The sequence below is a fragment of the Tachyglossus aculeatus genome, chromosome 1 (genome assembly GCF_015852505.1).
Source record: "Tachyglossus aculeatus isolate mTacAcu1 chromosome 1, mTacAcu1.pri, whole genome shotgun sequence".
Classification (NCBI taxonomy): Eukaryota; Metazoa; Chordata; class Mammalia; order Monotremata; family Tachyglossidae; genus Tachyglossus; species Tachyglossus aculeatus.
The window spans coordinates 26,112,870-26,121,360 of NC_052066.1; the positions used below are offsets into that span (position 1 = coordinate 26,112,870).

An 8,491-nucleotide genomic window follows, 5' to 3' on the forward strand; every position below is an offset into this window, starting at 1 on the left:
TTAGAACAGTGCTTTGTACATAGTAAGCACTCAACAAATGCTATTATTATTATTATTATTACTATATTACAACAGCATTTGCTTGGACTGTGAACCTCATGTGGGACAGGGACTGTGTCTGACCTGATTAGCTTGTTGTATCTATCTCAGCACTTAGAACAGTCCTTGCCACATAGTAAGCACTAGATAGATACCATAATAATAATGATACTAATGATGATCATTAGTATTATCATTATTATTATTCCCAATTCCCATGCTGGAAAGCAGCATGGTTTAGTGGATAGAGCATGGGTTTGGGAGTCAGAAGATCATGGGTTCTAATCCTGACTCTGCCACTTGTCTGCTGTGGGATTTTAGGCAAGTCACTTCACTTCTCTGTGCCTCAGTTACCCCATCTGTAAAATGGGGATTAAGAGTGTGAGCCCCATGTAGGACAATGACTGTGTCCAATCTTATTTGCTTGTACCTAATCCCAGCACTTAGTACAGTACCTGGCACATAGTAAGTGCTTAACAAATACCAGAATTATTATTATTATTATCATTATTATTATTACTCTTTCACCCAAGTGTTTTTCCCCGCAGCGTTTAAGGGCCAGAGTAATCCAGGCCCCGGGAGAATCAGGGATCCTCGAGACAAATACTTACGAGACCTCATGGAAAACTTTTCAATTATGATGCACGTCAATGGGAGAGAGTAGAAGGTGAAAATGAAAATGGAATATTTGGTTAGTTCTCTGACAAGCCATGAATCAAAAGCCAGTGAAATTGCTCTGGGCTCTCCTGACCTGTCAGTTTCCACCACCCATTCTATAAACCCGCAGCAGCGGAATTTGGCTTCCAGCGATCTGCGAGAGCACAGGCGACGGACCCCCACCCGGGCTGGAGGAGGATGGATGTTCTCTCCATCTCTCTTATTGTGGATTGGGGAGGGACAATTAGTTTCTTCTGGTTCCACCCTAGAATGCTTAGGCATTAAAATGTCTCTGATGAACGTCTCCACGGGGTCGAGCCGGTTGGAATTCCTGTGTTTTTCCACGAGAGACTCCTACCTTGCCTTCCTGCCTTTCCAGTGAATGCATTGATTCTGAACTTAAGTGGCAATTTGTTTTTATTAGGGGAGTGATGGCAGAGACATCTTAAGGTATACATATTCTCTAGACTATTCGAAAGGGATAGGAGCGGGGAAAAAGACAGTGGGACCCAAAAACAAGGGAAGAAGCCAACACTAATAATAATAATGATAACGATAGTGGTATTTAAGTATGTGCCTGGCACTGTACTAAGCGCTGGGGTAGATACAAGGTGATTGTCCTATGTGGGGCTCATAGTCTTATACCCCATTTTAAAGATAAGGTAAATGAGGCTCAGAGAAATGAAGTGACTTGCCCAACGTCACATAGCGGACAAGTGGCAGAGCCAGGATTAGAACCCATGTCTATCTTACTCCCAGGCCTGTGCTCTACCCGCTAGGCCACACTGCTCCTATAGGTAATCCTGAGCCTGAATCTATACTGAGAAGTAATGGTGTTGATTCTTGTCATCTAGAAGAAATCAATCTTCCCTCTGCCTAACTCTCCAGATGGACCCAAACCCTGTGGTGGGGTAATTCAGGCATTTTCATGCACATACATGAATTTGAGAGGCCACAGGAGACCAAACTATTGTTCTCTCCCAACGCTTGGTACAGCGCTCTTCACACAGTACGCACTCAATAAATACCATTGACGATGATGATACATATAATTGTCCTGCATCTTCAGAGATGATTTTACTGAAGGAAAATCACATTCACATGCACAGTTATGGCTGAAAATACTATTATTTGACCGACAATCTTGTTGGCATTGTGGGGGTGAAAGGATCACTCCTTGCCATGTTGATTTGTTTGCTGCTTGCAATCTGTCTCTTGGTGCCCTGATCTTCGAGAAGCCTCTGACTCAGAGAGAGCAACTTTCTCCTGATTCTTTCAGGCTGTTCTCTTTGCTAGTGTTTTCCCAAGTGTTCTTGCATTGCTTAGTATTGTGTTTCAACATTGTCTCTAAAGTGCTTGTTCTGTTTGTTCTCCTTGCTTGTGTGGCCCAGACAGTAGTTGCTTCAGAATATGTACTGTGCCTCGTTCTCGCCTGTCCTGCCGTCAACCCCTGGACACATCATCATCATCATCAATCGTATTTATTGAGCGTTTACTGTGTGCAGAGCACTGTACGAAGCGCTTGGGAAGTACAAGTTGGCAACATATAGAGACAGTCCCTACCCAACAGTGGGCTCACAGTCTAAAAGGGGGAGACAGAGAACAAAACCAAACATACTAACAAAATAAAATAAATAGAATAGATATGTACAAGTAAAATAAAATAAATAGAGTAATAAATATGTACAAGCATATATACATATATACAGGTGCTGTGGGGAAGGGAAGGAGGTAAGATGGGGGGATGGAGAGGGGGACGAGGGGGGAGAGGAAGGAAGGGGCTCAGTCTGGGAAGGCCTCCTGGAGGAGGTGAGCTCTCAGCAGGGCTTTGAAGGGAGGAAGAGAGCTAGCTTGGCGGATGGACAGAGGAAGGGCATTCCAGGCCCTGGGGATGACGTGGGCCAGGGGTCGTTGGCGGGACAGGCGAGAACAAGGTATGGTGAGGGGAACGAGGTATGGTGAGGCCACATATTACCTCTGGCCTGGAATGCCCTCCCTCCTCACATCCGCCAAACTAGCTCTCTTCCCCTTTTCAAAGCCCTACTTAGAGCTCACCTCCTCCAGGAGGCCTTCCCAGACTGAGCCCCCCTATTCCTCTGCTCCTCCTCCCCTCCCCATCATCCCTACTCCCTCCCTCTGCTCTCCCCCTTCACCCACCCCACAGCACTTGTGTATATATTCTAGACTGTGAGTCCACTGTTGGGTAGGGACTGTCTCTATATGTTGCCAACTTGTACTTCCCAAGCGCTTAGTAAAGTGCTCTGCATACAGTAAGCGCTCAATAAATACGATTGAATGAATATTTGTACATATTTATTATTCTGTTTATTTTATTAATGATGTGTATATATCTATAATTCTATTTATCTATTTTGGTGCTATTGATGCCCATCTACTTGTTTTGTTTTGTTGCCTGTCTCCCCCTTCTAGACTGTGAGCCTGTTGTTGGGTAGGGATTGTCTCTATCTGTTGCCAAATTGTACTTTCCAAGCATTTAGTACAGTGCTCTGCACACTGTAAGTGCTCGGTAAATACGATTGAATGAATACATGGCTCAGTGGAAAGAGCACAGGCTTTGGAGTCAGAGGTCAGGGGTTCAAATCCCGGCTCTGCCAATTGTCAGCTGTGTGACTTTGGGAAAGTCACTTAACTTCTCTGTGCCTCAGTTACCTCATCTGTAAAATGGGGATTAAGAACTGTGAGCCCCCTGTGGGACAACCTGATTACCTTGTATCCCCCAGCACTTAGAACAATGCTTTGCACATAGTAAGCGCTTAATAAATACCATTATTATTATTATTATTTACTGTCATTTTGTCTCATACTCTGCTCCGTGGTGCTGTGTATCTGTTAGCCTTGGTTCAATGTTGGTGAGAGATAATAATAGCAGTCATGGTATTTATTAAGCACTTACTGTGTGTAGAACACTGTACTAAGCGCTGGGAGAGGATATTCATTCATTCATTCAATTGTATTTATTGAGTGCTTACTATGTGAAGAGCACTGTACTAAGCGCTTGGTAAAGTACAATACAGCAAATACAGAATACAAACTAGGGAGGCAGTGCAGCCTAGTGGAATGAGCAATCAGAGAGCCTGGATTCTAATTTTGTCTCTGCTACTTCTCTGCTGTGCGACCTTGGGCAAGTCACTTAGTTTCTTTCGGCTCAGTTTTCTCATCTGTAAAATGGGGATTAAATCCTACTCCTTCCTATTTAGACTGTGAGCACTACCTGGGGAAGGGACTGTGTCCAACCTGATCATCATCATCATCTTGTATCTATTCCAGCATTTAGAAGAGTTCCTGGCTTGTGGTGGAGCACTTAATAAGTACCATTTAAAAAAAAAATAACATACGGGAATTAAACATGGTCCCAGTCCCTTGAGGGGCTCACGATCTAAGAGTTTAAGCAGGGAGAAGGGATTGGAGATGCACATATTAGGGGTGATGAAATATAAAAATGCAACCAGACAGATATAGGTTCTAGACTGTGGGGAGGAATGTGTCCATTTGTTGTTATATTGTAATAATAATGATGGCACTTATTAAGCACTTACTATGTGCAAATCACTGTTCTAAGCACTGGGGAGGTTACAAGGTGATCAGGTTGTCCCAAGGGGGGCTCACAGTCTTCATCCCCATTTTACAGATGAGGTACTGAGGCACAGAGAAGTTAAGTGACTTGCCCAAAGTCACACAGCTGACAATTGGCAGAGCCGGGGTTTGAACCCATGACCTCTGACTCCATTCATTCATTTACTCATTCATTCAATCATATTTATTGAGTGCTTACTGTGTGCAGAGCACTGTACTAAGCGCTTGGGAAGTACAAGTTGGCAACACATAGAGACGGTCCCTACCCACCAGTGGTCTCACAGTCTAGACTCCAAAGCCTGTGCTCTTTCCACTGAGCCTTGTACTCTCCCAAGTGCTTTGCGCACAGTAAACACTCAATAAATATGATTGAATGGATGTATGAAAAGGTTCAAAGTCTCAGCAGTAACAGAGGAGTCTGAGAGCAGGGACGAGCAACTTTTATGCCCAGCCTGACTCACGTGGAGCGTGGTGGGAGCAGGGACCCTCGCTCACAAGAGGGAAGGGGGTGGTTACCACAGTGTTTTTCTCAATGGCGGTGGAACGCTATGATAGCACCCAGGAGCAAAGTTTATCCCCAGCCCGCTGGGCATGCAACACGATGAGAAGAGGGACTCTCAGTGGACAGAGGGAAGGTCAGCTGATCCTGTTCCTGGAATTTGTTGATCATCCTATTGGATGGAACACGGGCCTGGGAGTAAGAAGGACCTGGGTTCTAATCCTGACTCTGTCAGACTGAGCCCCTTCCTTCCTCTCCCCCTCGCCCCCCCTCCATCCCCCCATCTTACCTCCTTCCCTTCCCCACAGCACCTGTATATATGTATATATCAATCAATCAATCAATCAATCAATCGTATTTATTGAGCGCTTACTATGTGCAGAGCACTGTACTAAGCGCTTGGGAAGTACAAATTGGCAACACATAGAGACAGTCCCTACCCAACAGTGGGCTCACAGTCTAAAAGGGGGAGACAGAGAACAGAACCAAACATACCAACAAAATAAAATAAATAGGATAGAAATGTACAAGTAAAATAAATAAATAAATAAATAAATAGAGTAATAAATATGTACAACCATATATACATATATACAGGTGCTGTGGGGAAGGGAAGGAGGTAAGATGGGGGGATGGAGAGGGGGACGAGGGGGAGAGGAAGGAAGGGGCTCAGTCTGGGAAGGCCTCCTGGAGGAGGTGAGCTCTCAGCAGGGCTTTGAAGGGAGGAAGAGAGCTAGCTTGGCGGATGGGCAGAGGGAGGGCATTCCAGGCCCGGGGGATGACGTGGGCCAGGGGTCGATGGCGGGAGAGGCGAGAACGAGGTACAGTGAGGAGATTAGCGGTGGAGGAGCGGAGGGTGCGGGCTGGGCAGTAGAAGGAGAGAAGGGAGGTGAGGTAGGAGGGGGCGAGGTGATGGACAGCCTTGAAGCCCAGGGTGAGGAGTTTCTGCCTGATGTGCAGATTGATTGGTAGCCATTGGAGGTTTTTGAGGAGGGGAGTAATATGCCCATAGCGTTTCTGGACAAAGATAATCCGGGCAGCAGCATGAAGTATGGATTGAAGTGGAGAGAGACACGAGGATGGGAGATCAGAGAGAAGGCTGGTGCAGTAGTCCAGATGGGATAGGATGAGAGCCTGAATGAGCAGGGTAGCAGTTTGGATGGAGAGGAAAGGGCGGATCTTGGCAATGTTGCGGAGCTGAGACCGGCAGGTTTTGGTGACGGCTTGGATGTGAGGGGTGAATGAGAGAGCGGAGTCGAGGATGACACCAAGGTTGCGGGCTTGTGAGACGGGAAGGATGGTAGTGCCGTCAACAGAGATGGGAAAGTCAGGGAGAGGACAAGGTTTGGGAGGGAAGACAAGGAGCTCAGTCTTCGACATGTTGAGCTTTAGGTGGCGGGCAGACATCCAGATGGAGATGGATTAAGACTGTGAGCCCTATATGAGACAGGGACTGTGTCCAACCCTATTATTTTGTATCTACCCCAGCGCTTAGAACAGTGTCTGGCACATAGTAAGTGCTTAACAAAGGCCATATTTATTATTATTGTCTGCACCGAAGTTGAATATGACTTGTAGATGACAGTTGTCTAAAAGCTCAAGAAGCTGGGTGTGTACTATGGAGTAGTTACAGGCGCCCTAATCCCATAGATTTTTGGACACCACCAGGGTTGTCACTTCTGTAGTACAGAGGTAATGATCCTGGGCCTCAAGCTCTGGGATACTCTCTCCCTCTGGTTAGGAGGCACTTTGGAAGTTTGTTGCTGCGTGAGGGAAGGGTGGGAGACTTTTGTAGTGTGGTGTGTAGAAAACTGGTCTAGAGGTTGGAGGACCCAATTTCCAGTCAGAGCTCTACCACCACCTTTTTATATAACCTTGGGTTAGCCGCTTAACCTCTCTATGTCTCAGTTTTCTCATCTGTAAAATGGGAATGGTACGATTTGCTTTTCCCTAACTCACAGGGATGTTTTGAGGGCGAAATGAGAAAAAGTAATGTGGAAATATTTTGGGGAATAAAGTGCTATATAATCAAGATATTAGTAGTAGTAGTAGTAGTAGTAGTAGTAATAGTCCCCTTCTCAGGATTGCACCTGGAGAGTTTCCAGTGCTCTACCAGTCTTGGCTGTGGGAGGGAGAGTCAAGCAGAGGCCTACCCATTCCATTCCTAGCTTGGCCAGTGGCTAGGGAGTGGAAGTTGATCTGCTACAAGTCGAAACTCACCCGTGCTGGGCAGCAGTGGCAGGGGAGAGAGTAGAGGGTGAAGACTCAAGTTTACTGCTTGGAAGAAGGCAAAGGTAAACCACATCCATATGTTTACAAGAAAACTCTCTGGATCTACTACCAGAACAATTGCAGATAGAGGTGGTACGTTCTGGGAGAGATGCATTCCTGGAGTCGCTGTGGGTCGGAAACGATGCAACAGCATAAGGCAAGACTAGTAGTTGTAGTACTGTAGTAGTAGTAGTAGTAGTACTAGTAGCAATACTGAGGCATAGCCAGCCACCTTTCCTCCTCCCGTAGTAATTCTCACTGGGAGGGGGGCTGGGAGCAGCATGGCTCACTGGAAAGAGCACGGGCTTTGAAGTCAGAGGTCATCGGTTCAAATCCCGGCTCTGCCACTTGTCATCTGTGTGACTTTGGGCAAGTCACTTCACTTCTCTGGGCCTCAGTTCCCTCATCTGTAAAATGGGGATTAAGACTGTGAGCCCCCCCCCCCCCCCCCCCATGGGACAACCTGATCACCTTGTAAACTCCCCAGCGCTTAGAACAGTGCTTTGCACATAGTAAGCACTTAATAAATGCCATTATTATTATTATTCATCATCATCATCAATCGTATTTATTGAGTGCTTACTATGTGCAGAGCACTGTACTAAGCGCTTGGGAAGTACAAATTGGCAACATATAGAGACAGTCCCTACCCAACAGTGGGCTCACAGTCTAAAAGGGGGAGACAGAGAACAAAACCAAACATACTAACAAAATAAAATAAATAGAATAGATATGTACAAATAAAATAAATAAATAAATAAATAGAGTAAAAAAATATGTACAAACATATATACATATATACAGGTGCTGTGGGGAAGGGAAGGAGGTAAGATGGGGGGGATGGAGAGGGGGACGAGGGGGAGAGGAAGGAAGGGGCTCAGTCTGGGAAGGCCTCCTGGAGGAGGTGAGCTCTCAGCAGGGCCTTGAAGGGAGGAAGAGAGCTAGCTTGGCGGATGGGCAGAGGGAGGGCATTCCAGGCCCGGGGGAGGACGTGGGCCGGGGGTCGATGGCGGAACAGGCGAGAGCGAGGTACAGTGAGGAGGTGAGCGGTGGAGGAACGGAGGGTGCGGACTGGGCTGTAGAAGGAGAGAAGGGAGGTGAGGTAGGAGGGGGCGAGGGGATGGACAGCCTTGAAGCCGAGGTTGAGGAGTTTCTGCCTGATGCGCAGATTGATTGGTAGCCACTGGAGATTTTTGAGGAGGGGAGTAACATGCCCAGAGCGTTTCTGGACAAAGATAATCCGGACAGCAGCATGAAGTATGGATTGAAGTGGAGAGAGACACGAGGATGGGAGATCAGAGAGAAGGCTGATGCAGTAGTCCAGACGGGATAGGATGAGAGCTTGAATGAGCAGGGTAGCAGGTGGGATGGAGAGGAAAGGGCGGATCTTGGCAATGTTGTGGAGCTGAGACCGGCAGGTTTTGGTGACGG

General features: G+C 46.7%; 1 non-coding gene across 1 annotated transcript; it reads left to right on the plus strand.

The window, feature by feature from the left end:
* The first annotated feature begins 6,861 nt into the window (after positions 1-6,861).
* On the plus strand, positions 6,862-6,999 carry LOC119936936. The gene has a single exon (XR_005453883.1). It is a non-coding gene; the product is annotated as a small nucleolar RNA SNORA7 (small nucleolar RNA).
* The last annotated feature ends 1,492 nt before the right edge of the window (positions 7,000-8,491 follow it).